At 33.5% G+C, this 23,065-nt stretch overlaps 1 pseudogene; it reads left to right on the top strand.

Moving 5' to 3' along the window:
* Positions 1-2,394: 2,394 nt before the first annotated feature.
* LOC132270024 (pentatricopeptide repeat-containing protein At3g22470, mitochondrial-like) lies at positions 2,395-18,570 on the top strand (annotated as a pseudogene).
* Positions 18,571-23,065: the final 4,495 nt, after the last annotated feature.

Here is a 23,065-nt window from a genome sequence, read left to right as displayed (position 1 = left end):
TCTTTTTCTTTTTTCTCTCCTATTACTCAAATGAGCCTTGAATATTAGTTTGTTTCGCTCAGTTTAGTTTGTCATGAATCACCTTTGATACAATCATTTTTTGTAGTTGTGTCAATTAGCAGCATCACCGTGATTAATTTAACATTTTCATATAATCTCATTAACTATTATATTTGATTACAAAAGTTTAAATTCAGGCTCTGTTTGTTTCGATGTAAAATATTCTTTTTAAAAAATATTTTTGTCTTTCAGATAAAATATTTTTTTATTTTTACTTTGTCGGTGTTTAGCATTAGTCTACGTCGAAGTTGAGGTCGAGTCCATCGGGCGGGGCATGTAAAATAGTTTGCCAAAAATTGATGGATAAGTTATTTTTGTTAAATTTTAATATTTTTTTTCTTTGTAAATATTTTACGACAACCAAACAACCGAAAATAAAAAATATTTTTTTAAAAATATTTTTCGTCCAAACAAACGATCACACTAAGTTTTATTATAAGTAATAAATTAATCAATTTAGAAAATGATAATTACAAATTTATTTATTTATTTTTATTTTTATGATAAGTTGATGTTAATAACAAAATTAAAGTAAATAATATAATTAATATTTAAATAAAATAAAAATAATTTAATAAGAAGTGACAAATTTAATAAAAATAATAATAAAATAGTCAAAATGAATGATTTTAGAATTAAAATAAATTTGATAGTGTGATAACAAAATCCGGATATGTTATAAGTTTAAGGGATAATTTCACTGACACTCCCAGTAGTTTGGCCAAATATCAGTCTAAAATATCTTTCGAAAATAACTATCAGTTAAGTCCACTTTTGCTTTTCCGTCACAGTCTCCGTTAAAAGCATGGGAAAAGACAAATTTGCCCCCCTTTTTTTAAATAACATTTAATTCAAAATATTAGATTAGTTAAAAGACAATTATACCCCCGACAATTATATCACAAATAAAATCCGTAACTTCATCATCTCTGGTGCCGGAGGCGATGAAGACGACAAGGGCTTGGAGGTTTCTCTGTAAACCCTTCTCATGCCCATACACAATCAACGAATCTAACGTTTTAAATTTTTCAGAATTGTCCACACCAATTTGGTATTAGAATTGGATGGCGCTTGGAATTGAATGAATCGAATGGAAAAAAAAAATGTCTAAGCGAAATTGAACGAATTGGACTGGTTTGGACTTCGAATTAAGGCTTTGAGTGATGCTTTATCTGAGAAACGAAATGGCCACCGTTCAGAGAAAATCAAGGGTTCCTGTTAACGAAGCTTCTGCAAATTCTGGAAGATGAAGCTTCAATGTGTTTGATTGAAACTAATTCTAGAAGTTGAAGCTTCAGGGTTACTGTTAACAAAGATTCAATGTGTTTGATTGAACCTAATTTCTTTTTTTTTTTCACTAATTGAAATCAGGGTTTGAATTGGGTGTGTTTGAGAGCACAGGAACTGATAGAAAAGCCCTTGTCGAGTTACCTTACAAACCAATGTCATTGGAAACTGAAGCATCCACTGAGGAATAACGACTACGACTGATGAAGATTTCGGCGACGATGAAGGAGAGACCGACCCAAGCAACCAAATTCGGCAACCCCAAGCAACCCAATCGGCAACCCCAAGCAACCCAACCTACCTGTGATTGCAACTCATAACCATAGTCGGCACAAGATGGTGAACCTACCTGTGATTGCAACTCATAACCATAGTCGGCACAAGATGGTGAACACGACCCGCCGTCCCACACCGACAATCCACACACGACGGCCACGCAAACCGCCGGTGAGAAGACTGTTACCCGTGACGCATGACAGCGACACACAGTCGACGGCGCAGCAACCTCTGGTTCGGCCTGAAACCACCACCGTCCGGCGACCCTCCCGCACTCTCTGGTTCAGCCATCGCTGCAGTGCCCAACCGATATCCCTTCGCCGCCATCGTCTCTGTGCCTAACCAGACATCTCGGCCGCCGTCTTTTATGCGATTGTTACATATATATGTCTCTGTGTATGTATGGAGTATATATATATGTCTCAGTGCGTGTATATAGGGGTATATATATGTCCGCTTGTATATATAGTATAATTTGTAAATTTACAAATTTTTAAGGGGCCATATTGTCTTTTAACAATGATATTTTGGAAAAAAAATAAATTAAAAAAATGAGGGTGGACCAAAGTCAATGGTCAAATTAAAGTCAAAGGGTAAGAATGTCTTTTTACATGTAAAAAGTGGTCTGTAAACTAACTTTTCGAGTGTGAGTAAAAAACAGAGCAAACGATTATAATGTGAGTGATAGTTATTTTCGAGAGATATTTTAGGCTGATATTTGGCCAAACTACTGGGAATGTCAGTGAAATTATCCCTAAGTTTAAAATGGCTCATCCCAGTGTACTTCAGCTGATTGTACGTCTATTAACGGAAACCCAACCAGCTTCAACCTTCTGGTGACTCGTCTTCACACACACACAGCTGAAAGATGCAGACAAGAAGTGTTATTGCCTCCTCAAATTTTAGATATGGCGGTGCTCTGTCTCTCGAGAAAGGTACCCGTAAGTCTACAACTTCTCTTTTTAAACATTGTGTTAATTTCTTCATTGATTTTCCATTTGCTAGAGACAATTCAAGGGCTTCGTTCCATTCCCAAACTGGTAATGATCAAAAACCTAACTTTACCAAGTCTGTCAGAAATCAATTAAGTTTCAAGTTCACTAACCTTGACGGTGCACTCTCACTGTTTGATCAAATGTCTCAAATGCGACGTCTTCCTTCAATTGTGCATTTTACTAAATTGTTAGGGGCCATTGTGAGAATGAAACATTACACCACTGCAATTTCTTTGCTTAACCAAATGGAGTCCTCAGGAATAGCTGAACCAGACGCTTTTACTCTGGGCATCTTGATGAATTGCTACTGCCATTTGAATCGGGTCGATTTGGGTTTCTCTGTTCTGGGGAGAACTTTGAAGCTTGGTTATGAAGTGAATTGTACAATGCTCAGCACTTTGATGAGGGGACTCTGCAAGGATAAAATAGGTCAGGCAGTAGAGTTGTTTAATGACATGGGGAAAAAAGGATTTCGACCTGATAAAGTTACTTGTGGAACCATTATAGATGGGTTGTGCAAAACAGGGAACACCAGCACAGCTATTGAATTGGTTAAGAAGATGGAAGAGAGAAATTGGGAAACTAATGACTTTGTTTATAGCATGATCATTGACAGTCTTTGTAAGGATAGACTGGTAGCTGAGGCTTTCCAACTCTTTTCAGAAATGATCCGTAAAGGGATTTCACCAACCGTTGTCACTTACAACTCCTTAATCCACGGCCTATGCAATTCAAACAAGTGGAAAGAGGCTACAAGGTTGTTGAATGAAATGGTGAACCGAAAAATCAACCTGAATGTAAAAACCTTCAATATGTTGGTGGATGCACTTTGCAAGCAAGGGAAGGTTGTAGAAGCAGTAGAAATAGTTGAAGTGATGATTCAAAAAGGCGAGGAGCCTAATACAGTCACTTACAATTCACTGATGAATGGATATTGTTTGCAAAGCAAATTTCATGAAGCAAAAAAGATATTTGATTTGATGATTGGTAGGGGTTGTGCCCCTAATGTCCACAGCTATAGCATCCTGATTAAGGGATATTGTAAGAAGAAAAGAATGGATGACGCTCTAAGTCTTTTTCACGAAATTTCTCAGGTAGGATTGGTTCCTGATACTGTTACTTACACCACTATTATGGGTTGTTTTTGCAATGTGGGAAATCCTCTAGTTGCACAGCAAATTTTAAAGGAGATGCGAGTCCGTGGCCAACATCCTAATCTTATGACCTACTGTAATTTATTAGATGGACTGTGTAAAAACCAATGTCTTGCTGAGGCAATGGCCTTGTTTCGAGAGATGGAAGAAAGTGGACTGCATCTTAATATTGTGGCTTACAACATCCTTATTGATGGTATGTGCAGAGCTGGAAACATTAAAGCTGCAAGGGAACTCTTTTGTAGTCTTTCTTCCAAAAGGTTGCTACTTGATGTTCGCACATACAACATTATGATCAATGGGTTCTGCAAGGAAGGTTTGTTAAGCGAAGCAAACATGTTGCTCAAGAAAATGGAAGAGAGTGATTGCTCACCGGATGCTTTAACTTACAATATAATTGTCCAGGGATTTCTTCGAAACAATGAGATGTTAAGGGCAAAGCAACTTATTCAAGAAATGGTTGAGAAGGGATTCTCTACTAATGCAGGTACTATGACCCCTGTTATTGAATATATCAAATAATAGTGGATTGGATGAGTCAGTTTTGGAGATGCTCAATAAGTTTCTGTGATCTCTATTGGGTTCTCTAATGTTAGGTAGAAGTTTTATATTTTGTTGGCCTTGCAGTGTGTTGTATGTATTGCCTATTGATGCTTGCATCAGTGTTGTTTTCATGTTTTTGGGGTGAGAATTGTTATTATATGAGAAGTACGAAGGAGAGAACCTGAGTTGGGTGATGCTGGGGAACTTGAGAAGAATGCCGGAGGGATTTGTATGAAACTGGTTAACTAGATGGGATAAGGAAGGTGGCTTGGTGAAGACGAGCAAGGGATTGTCTCCAGGAAAACGAAGTTGCTGCTGAAGCATATGGGAATTGTGCTTGAAAGAGAGAAGTTTCAAAGCTCTGATATTTAGCAAACAATGTGTGCTCATCTTTTAGAGATTATTTTATTATTGTAGAACAAGAAGAAATTGTCCTGCAATCACAGATGCATCATTTCCTTACTTCGTCCTTTGGTCTGTAAGCTCATTCTTTACCATATTTTATGCCAAATATTTGAATAATGAATATCATGCAACAGCATAAAATCAGAGGTTTAAACATGTCAACCAAAAATTCAAAGTGACATAAAAGATCATGCTTTATAAACTCAACTTTAAATCCATATATATATAGTACTTGTTGGTGCTTGCACATTTTTAGCACAGAAGTTCTTGATCATCGCTGAAAATTCAGGTAGAAAGGGAAACAATTTAGTTCATCAACCGTCAACAATTTGAGAGAAGTCACTCACAACATTCTGCAAATAGACTGATGAATTGGCTTTTGAAAAGTGACTCACGGATATTTCTTATGCACCTATTAATCATTGTTACAGATGACAAGCGCAACTCAATATCTCCTTATTTGACCATCTGGGTGGTAGTACCCCTGAACCACCATAAGACACTCTAGGCTCACTTGGCGGATCGGCTAGCTAGTGCTGCGGGTTCAGAAGTTGCAATGCAAGCAACCATTGATAATACTAGTAGTGAGATATATAGTTTTGCCACCATGGTTGTGATATTGTTGTCGTATATGTAATGTTGTAAGTGAAAGTTCTGATTAGCTTGTGGGGATGGATTTTATGTTGTGGGAAAATTTGTAGTGAGTTTAGGAAGAGAAAAACATACAAATTAGAATTTAAACATTTGATTTTACAAAAGTTTTTTAACTTCAAATTAATATGATCTTAATTAAATAAAAGTAACAGCAAATTAAAGGAATGATGAAATTTGGTGTTTGTAAGTAGGTTTTAACCTTGAATTCTTGGGGTAAATGGCTTGGTTATACACTGACAGTCAATTAAGGACTAGGTGTGTCAAAGTGGTACTTTTAGACCAATAGCTACTAAGCGAGTCATTAAAAAGGATCAAGTAATTAAACAGACCTATCATCTTTGGACAGAAAAAATAATAATAATAATAAAAATAAAAATAAAAAAATTAAGTAGATCTGGCAGTGGAGGTGAACAGATCCCATATGGATATTTTTTCTGCTCTTTAAGACTAAATTTTTGGAGTTCAATTAAATCAATTAGTTTATATATATATATTGACAAGAAATTCATGTATTCATTTGTTCATACGAGTATTTAAATCCTTGCGTTCCACTTTGAAAGATTCAGAAGATACCACTAGAAAGTCTAGAATACACAACTTTTAGTCAATTAAAATGATTAGTTTGTATTATGTTATTTGTGAAAATCTGATTGTATAATGAACCAATTTTAAGTGTCCATTGAATGTTGTTGTAATGGTGAAAGAGTTACTGTTGTCGAAACCTCACATGACGACATTTATGTAGGGTTTTATGCTAGAAATGATGACGTTGATGATTGGATTTTCGATTCGATTTCATTTTTCTTTTCTTCCTTTAACCCTTTCTTTTATCTTTTGGGCTGCTTTTAGGACTCGTCCGAGGGCAATGTTTGGGGCTTTGCTTGATCTCTTTTCTGAGTAATGTTTGTAGGTTCTTGGGAGAGGCATTTGAGGTAGGTTGCTGATTCATTGTGAGGGCGACGTTTGTGTAGGGTTTTATACATATTGCTATTTTTATTTTATTTTCTCTCATAATTAATGTTATTTTTTATTTTTTTTTCTCTTCTATTATTTTTTTAATCCCTGATTTCCTTTTAGGAAGTAAGAATTTGGTATCACTAGGTCATTGGCCGGTTGATTTCTCTTCTATTATTCAAACTAGTCTTAATACTAGTTTATTTCGCTCAGTCTAATTTGTCATGGATCACCTTGGATACATTTATTTTCTATAGTTGTGACAATTAGTAGCATCACCATGATTAATTTGACTTTTTTTCTTGCACACACACCTTGACACCTGGACACCAATTACGTAATTATGCTAACGGTGAACCTACTCAAACGCAACTGATATTAATTTTTTTTTTTTGTTCCACTTGTGGGTGAAATAACTATCCCTCGAAAGTTGGGGAGGCTCTGTTTTTTTTTTTTTTTTTTTTAATTTTTCCTTAGCTTTGTGGCTATTTGTTTTAAGGGAGAGGAGTGACGTAATTTAAAGTTGATTCCCTTCTACTAGTAAAACATGATCGGTTTAGTAAAAAGGAAGGAAGAAACAAATTTCCTTCATTTGATAGAGAGGAGGTAGGGAGATAATAGAAACGAAAAAGCGAATGAAAAAAGGAAAGGTTATAACGTAAGTTTTTAAATTACGAAACTTGTCTCATAATTAAAACTCTCTTCTCTTCTCTCATATTATAATCTCAATCTATTTTTTTACATCCAACCAAACAAAAGCAGGAATGATACAATATATTAGTTAGGAATTCCATCCAATTTTCTTGTTTCCTACCCAACAAAACAATAATATCTATTCCTTGAATTTTGAATTAAATTTGATAGTTGAATGAATCATTTGGAATTCTTAGATTTAGAATAAGTCTATCAATAATATGGGAATTTTAATAATCTTCTATATCTAACGTGTAATAAATTATAAGTCACTTTAAAATTGTTCTTTCACATGTGTGCTTCAACTAATTCTAATTGTCAGTTGATTTATGGTGTAGTACCATCCAATTCCATTATTCAATTTTTTTTTTTATTATATATTTTATCAAACTTTACTATTGATTTGAATTTAGTTACTAGATTAAATAAAATTACAAACAAGTTGTTTCCAATTAAAGAATGTACGAAATTATTTTTGACTAACTCATTCTCATTCTAAATTTCCACCGTTGATACAAATCAAGATTTTAGGTGCCGAAACTGCTTGCCCAGAACAAAATAGCCAACCCAAACGTGTCTTCAGGTGACTTCACTTGCACACACACACACACAGGGGGAGCTGAAAGATGATGAAAAGAAGTGTTATTACCTCCACAAAGTTTAGAAATGGTGGTTCTTTCTCTCTTCAAAAAGGTTCTCGTGAGTCTACAACTTCTCTTAAGCATTGTCTTGTATTCTTCATTGATTATCCAGTTGCTAATGACAATTTTAGGGCTTCATTTCATTCCCAAACTGGTAAAACCCGGAATTCTCTTGAGTTCACTAACTGTCAACATGAGCTGTATTTTCTAATGTATGTATATAAATTCTCCTAAATTGATTTGGTAATTAATTGTTATAATTAGGATAGTTGACCGGTATATTGTAATTTATTTCTTCTTGTTAGATTATTAGGGTTAGGGTTTTCACCTTGTATAGCCGTCGGCTCACCTATCCTCTTTTTCCATCACCTACCCTCTATTTCCATGTATAGATTTGCTTGGGCAACCATCCTCACCTATATAAACCCCATTTGTGGTTGTATATTTTCATTCAATACAGTAATACAATACATTTTATTCTCTCCTCCTCTCTATTTCTAACATGGTATTAGAGCAACTCTAAACAAAAAATTTAATCTTGTTCTTCTTTGTATTCCAAATATCATATTTCGAATTTTATTCCTGTTGTTAGTCTAAATGGCGATTACTTCAAGCGCAACTACCGTACCACAGATCATAGTCCACCAAGAAAATTCTGCATTTCCAACTGGAATTATACTGGATGAGACTAATTATTCATTATGGTCTCAACTCATGAAGATGAGATTGGCGCTCGTAACAAGGCTCGGTATCTCACCGGAGAAGTGACAAAACCCACACCTGGAGATCCGAAATTGGAGGCATGGATAATTGAAAATCATCGAGTCAATAAGCAAAGGTGAGCCTATCATTGATGCAGCGATTTATTTGTTTTCCCACGGCTAAGGAGATATGGGAGGCGGTGTCTAGAACCTTCAATAATGGATCGGATGAAACGTGTATTTTTTAATTGAATCAAAGATCTTTTTTCCACCAAGCAGAATGGCCGCACTCTGCCAACATACTACAATGAACTTGTTGCTATTTTTCAGGAGATTGATCACGGGACTATGTCACTGACAGAAACAATTGAAGGAGTGGTTCAATTGCACTCAGCCATGGCGATGCTTCGAGTTCATATTTTTCGGACTTGACTCTGAGTTTGAACAGGTTCGTGGAGAAATCTTACGAAAAGATCCAAAGCTTGACATCGAGAGTGCGTATGCATATGTCCGGAGAGAGTATCAGCAGAAGCAAACGATGTGAGGATCTCATCCAATCTCTGAGAGCTCGGCGATGATGGCCAACCAAACTCAACAAGGACCACCATTGGGCCCTTCAAAAAATTAGAGTAATCAGGCTATTGGAAAATCTAGAGGGCGATTATGTACTCATTGTGGTGAATCGGGTCATTCGAAATAACGATACTACGGGATTATTAACTATTGGTGGGATTCTATGAAGAAGCCTCGAAAGAATATTGGAGGAAAATCCATGGTGACGTGGGATTTTTGACAAATTAAACCAAAAAAGATTTCAATCCCCTCAACTAATTAATCAATAAAAGAAGTAGCTAGCCCTTTATTTGTTTATGTTTGCAATGCATACCTAAACGCCATTAGTACTTGTTGGTGCTTGCACATTTTTAGCACTGAAGTCCTTGATCATTGCTGAAAATTCAGGTAAAATGGGAACACGATTTACGCCATCAACCGTCAACAATTTGAGAGAAGTCCTTACAACATTCTGCAAATAGCCTAATGAATTAGCTTTTGAGTAGTGATCATGAATATATAATTGAATTCAAACTTCTTTTATTGTGAGAGATTGGTGGCTAATGGTTTCTCTTAACGGTTATCATGCAATTGTACTTAACGAATGTGTGAATGAATACTTTGATAATTCATGCATAAGGAAGACGATTTGTACTACACTCTAGATTAGAGTAATTAGGTAGACAATTCGTGCCAACAGAAGATGAATTATGGCTTAGTGTTTATTCATATATATCTTCTTAATTGAATTAAAGTGTGCTTGTAGCCACTTGGTTCCCGAATATGCACAAGTATGAATTCTAATTGACCATGTTACAAGGTTAGTGATGAAGTCAATACCCTAAGTCCCATATCTCTTGATATCTCTACTTAGTAACTTAGTTTATCTTTAGTTTTTATTTTGTTTACAATTGAGAAATGGAAAACATCAAAATTCTTTCTTCTCTTGAATCAAATTAGCAATTAATTTTATACTTGACAATTTACCACAATCCTTGAAGTTCGACACCCGACTTTATCCTACAATGATTCGTTCTATTATGAGTGGTTATTATGAGTGGTTTTTATCATTGATATAACATACATTAGGGACAAAGAGAGGCAGGTTATTTGGAGTGTGGGAAAATCATTTCCTTAAATATAAGAGCTTTTTCTTGCACATTCACCTTTCTTTTATCTTTTGGGCAGCTTTTGGGGGTCGTCGGCAATGTTTTGGGGCTTTGTGTGATCCTTTTTTAGTAATGTTTGTAGGTTCTTGGGAGAAGTATTTGAGGTTGGTTGATGATTCATTGTGAGGGCGTCATTTGTGTAGGATTTTATACAAATAATTGTTATATTTTCTTTTTCTTTTTTCTCTCCTATTACTCAAACGAGCCTTGAATACTAGTTTGTTTTGCTTGGTTTAGTTTGTCACGGATCACCTTTGATACATTTATTTTCTGTAGTTGTGTCAATTAGTCGCATTACCGTGATTAATTTGACTTTTTTCATATAATCTCGTTAACTATTATATTTGATTACAAAAGTTTAAACACAGCGTAATAAGTTTTATTATAATTAATAAATTAATCATTTTAGAAAATGATAATTACAAATTTATTTATTTATTTTTATTTTTATGATAAGTTGATATTAATAACAAAATTAAAGTAAATAATATAATTAATATTTAAATATAATAAAAAAAAAACTTAATAAGAAATGACAAATTTAATAAAAAAATAATAAAAGAGTCAAAATGAACGGATTTTAGAATTAAAATAAATTTGATAGTCTGATAACAAAATCTAGATATGTTATAAGTTTAAAATGGTTCATCCCAGTGTACTTCAGCTGATTGTACGTCTATTAACGGAACCCAACCAGCTTCAACATACCGGTGACTCGTCTTCACACACACACACAGCTGAAAGATGAAGACAAGAAGTGTTATTGCCGCCTCAAATTTTAGATATGGTGGTGTCCTGTCTCTCAAGAAAGGTACCCGTAAGTCTACAACTTCTCTTTTTATGCATTGTGTTAATCTCTTCATTGATTTTCCATTTGCTAGAGATAATTCAAGGGTTTCGTTCCATTCCCAAACTGGTAATGATCAAAAACCTAACTTTACCAAGTCTGTCATAAATCAATTTAGTTTTGAGTTCAATAACCTTGACGATGCACTCTCACTGTTTGATCAAATGTGTTAAATGCGACCTCTTCCTTCAATTGTGCATTTTACTAAATTGTTGGGGGCCATTGTGAGAATGAAACATTACACCACTGCAATTTCTGTACTTAATCAGATGGAATCCTCTCGAATGGTAGACCCAAACGAGTATACTCTGGGCATCTTAATGAATTGTTACTGCCATTTGAATCGGGTCAATTTGGGTTTCTCTGTTCTAGGGAGGACTTTGAAGCTTGGTTATGAAGTGAATAGTACAATGCTCAACACTTTGATGAGGGGACTCTGCAGCGAGGATAAAATAGGTTAGGCAGTAGAGTTGTTTAATGACATGGGGGCAAAAGGATTTCGACCTAATACAGTTACTTGTGGGACCATTATAAATGGGTTGTGCAAAACGGGGAACACCACCGTGGCTATTGAGTTGGTTAAGAAGATGGAAGAGAGATGATGAGTACTGAAAAGTGCGCATTTAAACCCGTTAAGCTTAAGCATTCTAGTACCTTTATCTATCTTACTTTGCCGTTTTAGACTTATTACGTGTTATTTATATTTTCAGACACTAATCCCAAAATTGAGCTAACTCAGCCAAATAAGAGCTTAATTGAAGCAATCCTGAGATAAACCAAAGGAGGGAGCAAAGTGGAAAAAAAGAAAGGAGCAAAAAGGAATCAAAGTTGTGCAGCTGAAAAGTTCGATCGATCCAACTTAGAGTTCAATCGATCAAACATCTATGATCGATCACAGTACTTCTCGATAGATCCAACCTTGGCCTTTGCTGAAATTCCAAGTTCGATCGATCGAACATCACCTTCGATCGATCGAACCCTATTTTGTCCTATTCAAATGATTGATCTTATCCACAGCTGTACGCCTACCAACCACTTTTGTCCTTTTCCCCATAAATATCTTCGAAATATCTCAGTCTTGTTCTTATCCGGAGGAGTCAGACCACTTCGATCGATCCAAGATGCAGTTCGATCGATCGAACCCATCTTCGATCGATCAAAGTTAAGGTTCGATCGATCGAACTTCCTCCAGCGAGAAAAAGTTAAAGTCCAGCTCATTTATTCCGTCCTTCACCCAATCATTGGAGAATATGCCTTGCACGACCACAGCTCATCATAGGGTGTATTTAACCTACCTATATAGGAATATGATACACTTTTTGGTGAGGAGTCTAGAGTCTCTTGTCACACATTGAAAATCATCTTGGAGGCTATTCTTGGAGAGGAAGAAGGGAGGAAGCTAGAGCAACCATTGGAGGAGATCTTCATCTACAAGGAGCAGCCATGGAATTAGCCCTTGAGGGTTGGATCATCACTACCATGAGTGGCTAGACATCTTCTTGGGGCTAGAGTTAGCCCCAAACAAGCTTTCTTTACCTAATCTTGTGTAATTTTGAGGGATTTGTGTTGTAATGCATATTTTGATTCTTGAACTTATGAAGATCTTGATTATTCATTGAGTTCTATGGATTAATGCTTCTAATTAATCATTTTCTCTATCTATATGTCTATGTATGCTAGAGTAGATGCTCACCTCTAGATTTAATGTTATTGATGCATGTCTATGTGTATTAATGCCTTTAATCTTGAGATTGCCAAAATATGAAGTTCTTAATGTAATGCTCTTGTTATGTCTCTAGATGGTTCATACTTATTCCTTGATGGATTGTGTTTCTCTTTTAAGTAGTGTAGTGTTAGTTGGGGAAACAATTCATGCTTGTTCTTTGGTGTTCCATGCTTTTGAATGCAAGAAGCATATGCTCTAATTTTGTGGTGTAAAGGAATTTTGAGCTTAATGAAGGATTAATGATTAGTTATGATATGTTGTATCTTTCACATGTGTTTAGACAATTTATTCCTCTCCCAATAGATATTTTGTACCTCTCACATGATGATTAGATAATGCATGTTTAACTAAGTCATCCTTATGGATTGCTTGGACTATGAGCTTAATGAAAGGTTCAATGACTTGAATTGTTATTTTGTTATCTTCACATGATGTTTAGACAATATATTCATCTACCAATAGATGTATTGTGGCCTCACACATGTTGATTGAGACAATTTGCACTTGTTGAGTCACCCTTACTAATTAAATGTCTTTTACACACACAACATTGTTGCAACACATTCATTTCCCTCATTAGTCACTTGATTATGATTTGGAATAGTATTGTTTGGTGGTGATCTCTACACCCCAAGACCTTTCCTTCTTACTTACTCTTTATCTTATTGCATTGCTTTATTATAGTTTAGCTCATTTAGTATAATCAACCAACCAACCAATTGTGTGATCACTTGACCTACTAACCCTAATTACCATAGTTCACAATTCGATACACCATCAAATCCCTTGGGACGATCCCTACTCGCCCTATCTATATTTTATATAGAGAAAGGCAGTAGTGGCTTTTTATAAATGTAAAACTTGGCCACCTCCTAAACACACACAACTCTCAAGCTTTATTGGTTGTGGCGACTCCATCAAGGAAACCGACAACAAGTTTTTGGCGCCGTTGCCGGGGATTTTAAATTGGCAACGTTGAATTGTGAAATTCAATTAGGATTAGTATTCTTTTGATCGTGTCTTTACTTTCTTTTTATTTTCTGTTTTTGATTACTTATTAAGTTTGTTCTTCATTAACAAGGTGCATTGAGCAAGGAGCTAGCAAAGTAATTCCAAGCTAAGGAGCAAAGCAAAGCAAAGGAAAAATGCTTAAAATAAAGAGTTGCTAAAAAAATTTTGCTAAGCTAAGTTTTTAAATTTGGAGTTGAAGTGCTAAAGGACTATTGTGAGACCTTCTTACTCAATCTCCTTAGTTAATGAGTGTGGGAATTATTGTATATGGAGGAAGTTGATGATATTTGACTTGTTGTGGAGGAGAAGTGTTTGTTTGATTGCTTTGTTGTGATTTGTAGTCTTTACTTGATCATTCACTCTAGGCATTCACATGGAAAACCTAGAGGGTAATCTTGGCCACCTAGACCCGCATTTCATGCAAAACCTCCCTCCCGATCAATACGGTCTCGGAGCTCAAGCTCCAATGCCTCCAATGGTACTTCGTGACTATTATGATCTCCATGCATACCATGCACCTTCTTGTATCATGTTGCCTAATTTCGAGACAAATCAATATGAAATCAAGCCCGAAACTATTCAATTGTGTCCACTTTTCTATGGTCTAAATGATGAGGAGCCTTATAAGCATCTAAATGAATTCTTTGAAATATGTTTCACCATTAGATACATGAATGTCCCGGAGGAAGTGATTAGACTACTCATTTTCCCTTTCACACTCAAAAGCAAGGCAAAGCATTGGTTCAATACTTTGGAAGCAAATTCTATAACTTCTTGGATGCAAATGCAAAATGAATTTTTAAAAAAGTTTTATCCCATGAGTTTGACCAATGCTATGCGTACTTCAATTAGAACTTTTTCTCAAAAGGAAGGGGAGTTATTACATGAGGCTTGGAAAAGATTGAATGACTTGCTAGGGAAATGCCCACATCATGGCATTCCAAAATGGCAAGTGGTTCAATCCTTCTATGAGAGCCTATCCGACATTCATAAAGACATTGTTGATACATCATGTGGAGGATCATATTTTGGGAAACATGAGGATGACATTTGGCAACTCTTTGAGAAGATGAGCAAAAATTCTTTACAAAAATTTTATACTTCTCAAATTGACCATGAACGAAAAGAGAAGAAGAAAAATTCTCAAGTTTGTCAAATAGAGAGTTCAATGGGAATTGTAGCCGAGATTAAAACTCTTTCTCAAAAGTTTGACCAATTCTTGTTAAATCAAAAACCGGCTAACAATTCCTATCCTCATCATCATACCTCTCAAATGAATGAGCCTTGTATGACATGTTCAAGTGTTTTGCACACTACTTTTGATTGTCCCCACGGACATGCTTATAATGAACACTATGAACAAGTCAATGCTACATTTGCTCATCCCTATTCCAATGCTTATGTTCCAAGGTGGAATGAACATCCAAATTCTTTTCAAGCTCAGAATTTTCAAAACAAGTACATTCCACCTCATAAGAGAAATGAAAGTTTTCAAGGGTTCACTCCTTCATATCATCAAAGAATGAATAAGAGAAATTGGGTAGCTGATGTTTTTCATTATAGCATGATCATTGACAGTCTTTGTAAGGACAGATTGGTAGATGAGGCTTTTGACTTCTTTTCAGAAATGATCCGTAAAGGCATTTCGCCAAATGTTGTCACTTACAACTCCTTAATCCTTGGCCTATGCAATTCAAACCAGTGGAAACAGGCTACAAGATTGTTGAATGAAATGGTCAACCAAAAAATCAAACCGAATGTAAGAACCTTTAATATATTGGTGGATGCACTTTGTAAGGAAGGTATGGCTGCAGAAGCTGTAGAAATAGTTGAAGTGATGATTCAAAGAGGCGAGGAACCTGATAAAGTCACTTACAATGCACTAATGGATGGATATTGTTTGCAAAGCAAATTTCATGAAGCAAAAAAGATATTTGATTTGATGGTTTGTAGGGGTTGTGCACCTGCTGTTCGGAGCTATAACATCTTGATTAATGGATATTGTAAAAAGCAAAGGATGGATGACGCTCTTAGACTTTTTCACGAAATTTCTCAGATAGGATTGGTTCCTGATACTGTAACTTACACAACTCTTATAGGTGGTTTCTGCCATGTGGGAAAACCTCTAGTTGCAAAACAACTTTTAAAGAAGATGCAAGTCCATGCCCAACATCCTGATCTTATGACCTACTGTACTTTATTAGATGGACTGTGTAAAAACCAATGTCTTGCTGAGGCAGTGGCCTTGTTTCGAGACATGGAAGAGACTGGACTGCATCTTGATATTGTGGTTTACAACATCCTTATTGATTGTATGTGCAAAGCTGGAAACATTAAAGATGCAAGAGAACTCTTTTGTAGTCTTTCTTCCAAAAGGTTGCGACCTAATGTTCACACATACAGCATTATGATCAATGGGTTCTGCAAGGAAGGTTTGTTAAGCGAAGCAAACATGTTGCTCAAGAAAATGGAAGAGAGTGGTTGCTCACCGGATGCTTTAACTTACAATATAATTGTCTAGGGATTTCTTCGAAACAACGAGATATTAAGGGCAATGCAACTTATTCAAGAAATGGTTGAGAAAGGATTCTCTACTAATGCAGGTACTATGACCCTATTATTGAATATATCAAATAATAGTGGATTGGATGAGTCAGTTTTGGAGATGCTCAATAAGTTTCTGTAATCTCTATTGGGTTCTTTGATGCTAGGTAGAAGTTTCATATTTTGTTGGCCTTGCATTGTGCTGCATGTATGGCCAATTGATGCTTGCATCAGTGTCTTCATGTTTTTGGGGTGAAATTGTTGTTCCATGAGAAGTACGAAGGAGAGAACCTGATTGAGTTGGGTGATGTTGGGCAACTTAAGAAGAATGCCAGATGGATTTGTATGAATTAAGTGGTTGACTAGATGGGATAAGGAAGGAGAGAACATAAGTTGGATGAATCTGAAGAAGTAACAGCTTCTGGTTATCATCTCTGCTTTTTTCTGTCATGATGTTTCAAGAATGGCACCTCATCAACTTCATTTTCCTTTCTTTTTTTACACTTTGTCTGTCATGATCGACGACATTTGTGTATGGTTTTATGCTAAAAATAAGGACGTTGATGATTGAATTTTGGATACGATTTCCTTTTTCTTTTCTTCCTTTACCCCTTTCTTTCATCTTTTGGGCTGCTTTTAGGGATCAACGAAGGGTGATGTTTGGGTTTTGCTTGATCCCTTTTTGAAAAATATTTGTAGGTTTTGGTGAGACAATTGAGGGTGATGTTGACCCTTGTATGATTGACATGTGTGTTGATGCTTCCACTTGAATTTGAGAATGTCTGACAATAGGGTTTTGAGTTGAGGTCGGATTTGGTTTTCTTTCTTTTCTTTCATTACAAATTGAGTCTTTAGTATTCGGGGGAGACAACTTAATTTGGACAAAAACACAGCGAACTCCGTGTGTGTGATGACATTGACATGTCTGTTGATGCTTCTCCTTGAATTCGAGAATGTTGATGTTAAGATTTTAAGTTGAGATCGGATTTGATTTTCTTTCTTTTCTTTCATCACAAATAGAATCTTTAGAATTCGTGAGGGACATATATCTTAATTGGACAAAAATACAACACACTCCTTCAGAAGCTATTGTTAATTGTCAAATGAAATTAAATAAATTGAGTGCTGAAGTCAAATTTTTGGTAGCATTCATTGTATTATATTTCCAGATTTAGAATAATAATCCTAAAGTACAGAAGACCACTGAACTGAACTTCGTCATTTGAGAAAGATTTTCCCAATAAAGAAGAGGGTGAAGAAAATATTCCAAAACTACGAGTAATCAATAGCAAATCTTAAATTACATTCCTAAGAAAGCAGAAAACCTAAACTAACCAACACGATGGCAGGATCGAAACTAAACTGCAAGATTGAGCCTGCAGATTAAAAAAAAAAAAAAAAAAGAGAGAGAGAGATCCATTTCCTTTCTTAACCTCATTGAGCAATAGTGTGTACTGAGGAGCTTCACTTCTCCTCAACTAAAACACCTTCATCCAAAATTTCATATTCTTCCTCATAAGAGCTTGCACTCAACCGTTCAATCCAAACCGGGACATACCACTTGCAGCTATAAGTAGGAACATCAAATTTCTCGTCCTTTTCGACCTCACCACCACCTGCATTCTTGAAACTGTAAATCACAAACTTGGACATAGGTCCATCTCCGGCAACAAACACCTTATTCTCCATCCCTTTCACCGGCAAAGCACACGACCCATGTGGTCCAAGAAACAAACTAACACCACCCAAATCCTCAACATCCACCCACATACTCACAGGACGGGTGTGGTGGAAGGAAGTCACACTAAAATCAATATCATAACCAATCTTCAGTTTCGTAACTTTCTCAACAACCCCATAACCCCCTCTCTTCCCTGCATACACCTCTCCATTGAACTCAACCAAATATGGATTCCAAATCCTCTTAAATGCGTGACAGTACAACCGAGTCCAAATATCACATTTATCATTGAATATAATGACTTCCGTACAAGTCCACTAGGTAAAGATCCCCATTGCAGCAAACAGCTCGAACCGCAGTACGAATTCTACTGTTTTTATTTCTTTTGATAAATCCAATTGTGTCTAGAATGTACAAAACGCAGATAAAAATTCCCGGGAAGTACCAAGAGCCAATGACATAAGCAAACAGCAAATAATAGACCAGACAGTATTTGAAAACACCAAACATGTGGCGCCAAACGGGGTTAAAATCATGACGAACCCATTGCTTATTATTATTTTCATTACCTACACGAAGCGTGTCAACGGAGAGGTGGTTGTTGCTGCTGTCCATGGAAACGGCGTAGACGGTGCAATCTGGCGAGGTGGGTGGTGCAGAGAAGGCTGCGGCGTTGAAGATGGAGTTTCTGTAAGGGAGTTCAATTTTTTGATGAGTGATGGGGTTGAAGAAGAAGAGTGAGTGGGTTTCGCGGGATAAGAGAAGTAACCATCCATGGTTGGATGAGAGACACTCCACTTGGTGTTGAAGTTCTGAGATCTCGATCACTTCAGTGATGGGTCTTTCCATTGGGTTGAAAATGGCATGTTTTGTCTCCCCGGAAAGTTCTCCCAAGAAGAACATCAATGGCGGCTGGGGCGGCGGTGATGATACAGTGCTGGTTTTCATGGTGGAAGATAGCAGACAATTCTAAAGACAGGTATGTGATGTGTTTAATTGAGAGAGTATTTATGGCTTCATAGTTCATATACCTATACAAACACACACATAACACACATATATCTATATCTATATCTGTACTATTTTAAAAGTGTAAGGAATTTTTTAACACTTTTAGATTTTTTAAAAATACAAAATAATTAAAAATAAAAAAAATGATATTAAAAGAGATATTAAAAGAGAGTAATTAATTTAAAATTTAAATCTATATCTATATCTATTCTAAAAGTGTAAAGAATTTCTTAACACTTTTAGATTTCTTAAAAATACAAAATAATTAAAAATAAAAAAAAATGATATTAAAAGAGAGTAATTAATTTAAAATTTAAATTTACTTTAAATATGAAGAGAATATTTAATATAGAAGTTGAAGGACCAAACCAATTTGACTTTTTTTTGGTATTTAAATTTGACTTTTTTTTGGTATTTTGATTTCTTGTTTTACACTCACGTGGTTTATCACTTTTAGATTTCTTAAAAATACAAAATAAAAAAAAAATAAAAAAAAAATGATATTAAAAGAGATATTAAAAGAGAGTAATTAATTTAAAATTTAAATTCACTTTAAATATGAAGAGAATATTTAATATAGAAGTTGAAGGACCAAACCAAATTTGACTTTTTTTTGGTATTTAAATTTGACTTTTTTTTGGTATTTTGATTTCTTGTTTTACACTCACGTGGTTTATCACTTTTAGATTTCTTAAAAATACAAAATAATTAAAAATAAAAAAAATGATATTAAAGCAGATATTAAAAGAGAGTAATTAATTTAAAATTTAAATTCACTTTAAATATGAAGAGAATATTTAATATAGAAGTTGAAGGACCAAACCAAATTTGACTTTTTTTTGGTATTTTGTTTTCTTGTTTTATAGTGACTCTCTTGTGATTTCAATTTTTTAAAAATTAAAAAATATATGAAATTGGGAAAATAGAATTTAATATAGAATTTAAAAGGGCAACCTTCCCAATTTCAGTTTTTATTCATTCTAAAGATGATACACCAATGGACCATTTTAATCATTGTACTAATTGTTGTTTCACTATTCATTGTTGTTTCACTTTTCAAATTTCAGTTATACTTGAAAATTTAATTAATTTCAGTTTTTATTTCTTCTTTAAAGATGAAGGGTGGACCAAACCAAATTCAACTTTTTTTTTTTTGGTATTTTGTTTTCTTGTTTTATACTGACGTAGTTTAATTAGTCTCTTGTGATTCCAATTTTTTAAAAATAAAAAAATATATGAAATTGGAAAAATAGTATTTAATATAGAATTTGAAGGGGCAACTTTCCCAATTTCAGTTTTTATTCATTCTTTAAAGATGACCATTTTAATCATTGTACTAATTGTTGCTTCACTATTCAAATTTTAGTTATATTTGAAAATTTAATTAATTTTATGATTGTATGTTCATTTCTAACTCATGCAATCTGCATTGCAAACTTTCGTGTTGTTATTCATGGTTTGTTTCCTTCCAAAGAGCTTGAAAAGGTTAGTTTTTTTTGCTCCTATGCTGATACAATAATTTTTATTCACCAAAAAATGAAGAAGGTATTTTGTTGTTAATATTCTTTAATTTCCAAATTTTATTTGTTAAAAGCCTCAACTCTTCATTTGATCCTCTTAGATTTGGCTTCGTTGCAACAATTTACAATATTGCTTTTGACATTTTGTTATCAAGGCAAATTTTCCTTTTGATTTTCATTGATTTGTAATATAGATTTTCATTGAATTGTGTTATAAAGGTGTTGAGTTAATGTGTATGTTTGTTTCCTTTGTATATGTTTGTTTGCTGAGAATAAACAAGTTAAAAAGTTCAAAAACTAATACAAGATTTGATTTTTTTTTTTTTTTCCCGCTTTTATAAACTAGGTCTTCCCCAACCGTGTTAATTGGAAATGCCACAAACGTCACGTTGTGCTCCAACGATGCTTGTGACATTTTTCTATCAGGGTAACTTTTTTCCCTGGTAAACGTGAATACCTGTTGCCACAAGAATTACAATATTGTTTTTGACATTTTGTTCGTTTCCATTATTTACTTGTTTGGTGAGAATATCTAAAAAAAAAAGAGTTCACTCGTGGTGTATGCTTGTTTCCATTCTTTGCTTATTTGGTGAGAATATCTGCAAAAAAAATTCACTCGTGGTTGTAATATTCTGTTTTTATTTTTTTCACTCAATCTTCCATCTTTTTTTATAAAAGAATGAAATTATTACCTATTCCTAAACTTTTCCTTTTCATGAAAGACATTAATTAAGAATTTTTATAGTCCAAATTAAATTATCTGTAATAGACTTTTTTTTATTGTTTTTATACATTTTTCACCTTTTTAAAAAAGAGTTTGTATTTATTTTGGACTCTTTAGAAACCTCTAAAAATGATGATTATAAATAAGACAATAAAAACATAATAGTAATAATTATAAATAAGTTTTTATGAATTTTGGACTCTATGTTTCTTTTTTTTAAAAAAATTAAATTTAGGTTTCTAATTTATTATTTGTTTCTATTCTCTTCTTTTTTTTCTTTTTCTTTTTTTTTGGGACTCTTTAGTTATTTATTATTTTTTTTAAAATAGTTTGTATAAATTTTGAAATCTTTAGTTATTTATTATTGTTTTTATCCTTCCATCTTTTTCACCTTTTTTTATAAAAGAATGCAATTATTACCTATTCCTAAACATTTCCTTTTCATGGAAGACGTTAATTAAGAGTTTTTATGGTCCAAATTAAATTATCTATAAATATAATCGACGTATAGACTTTTTTTTTTATTGTTTTTATATATTTTTCACCTTTTTAAAAAAGAGTTTGTATATATTTTGGACTCTTTAGAAACCTCTGAAAATGATAATTATAAATAAGTTTCTATGATTTTTAGCCTCTACATTTCTGTTTGAAAAAAACAAAATTTATATTTCTAATTTATTATTTGTAGTTTTTATAAATTTTGGACTCTTTAGTACTATTTACTATTTTCTAAAAAGAGTTTTTATAAAACTATTTGGACTCTACATTCCTTTTTCAAAAATTCTGTATTTACCTTTCTAATTTTATTATTTGAAAAGAGTTTCTATACATTTTGGACTCTTTAGTTATTTACTATTTATTGAAAAGATTTTCTATAAATTCTAGACTCTTTAATTATTTATTATTTTTTTCAAAGAGGTTTTATCAATTTTGGACTCTTTAGAAACCTATAACAATCAAAACATAATAATAATAATTATAAATAAGTTTTTATGAATTTTGGCCTCTATGTTTTTTTTTTTTTTTAAAAAAAATTAAATTTAGGTTTCTAATTTATTATTTGTTTCTATTTTTTTTTTTTTTTTTTTTTTTGGGACTCTTTAGTTATTTATTATTTTTTAAAAAATAGTTTGTATAAATTTTGAAATCTTTAGTTATTTATTATTGTTTTTATCATATTTTGACTTTCTATTAATTGTAAATAAATAGTTATTTGGACATACTTCGAGTAAAGTTGCCAACAAAATAATAATTGTATTTGGAAACTATTAAAAATATCTGATTTTTTTCTATTTACTGAGAACTCCTGCGCAAAAAATAGGATTTTTTATTTTTTATTTGGAATATTTTGGATTGGGCATGGAATTTTTGGAGAAAGGAAATGGGCTGTTTTTTAAGAAGTGGAGAGACAAAAATGGTTTTTTTTTTTTTTTTTTTTTTTTTTTTTTTTTTGGAATATTGATTAGGGTATGTGTGTTTAACCTTTAGAAAAATATTTGAATTCAAAATTGTTAAAAATGTATAGAAATAATAAAAATATATATATGCACTCATTAATCATATATGACTATTAGATTTTTTTAACTTTTATATGTAGAGAGATAACTCATTTAACTCATTAATTACATGTGACTATTGAATTTTTAAAAATTATATATATAAAAAGAGGACTTATTTAACTCACATGACTATTGAATTTTTTAAAACTTTTATATATAAAAAGAGATGACTCATTTAATCATATGTGGCTATTAGAATTCTAAGTAATATATATATAAGTTTATGATATAATGTAAAGTATTTAATGAAAACTATTTTGTATTTTATCATCTTAAATGCGAGTCTATAATTTGTTCTATTAGTTAAAAATAAATAGTTATTTGGACTCATATATTTATATATTATTTTTTTCTAAAA

Source organism: Cornus florida, unplaced genomic scaffold (assembly GCF_030987335.1).
Source record: "Cornus florida cultivar Cherokee Brave unplaced genomic scaffold, ASM3098733v1 CherokeeBrave_3.0.0_Hap2_Chr08, whole genome shotgun sequence".
NCBI lineage: Eukaryota > Viridiplantae > Streptophyta > Magnoliopsida > Cornales > Cornaceae > Cornus > Cornus florida.
Note: the sequence above shows the minus strand (reverse complement) of the source record. Positions and strands in the feature narration are given on the sequence as shown.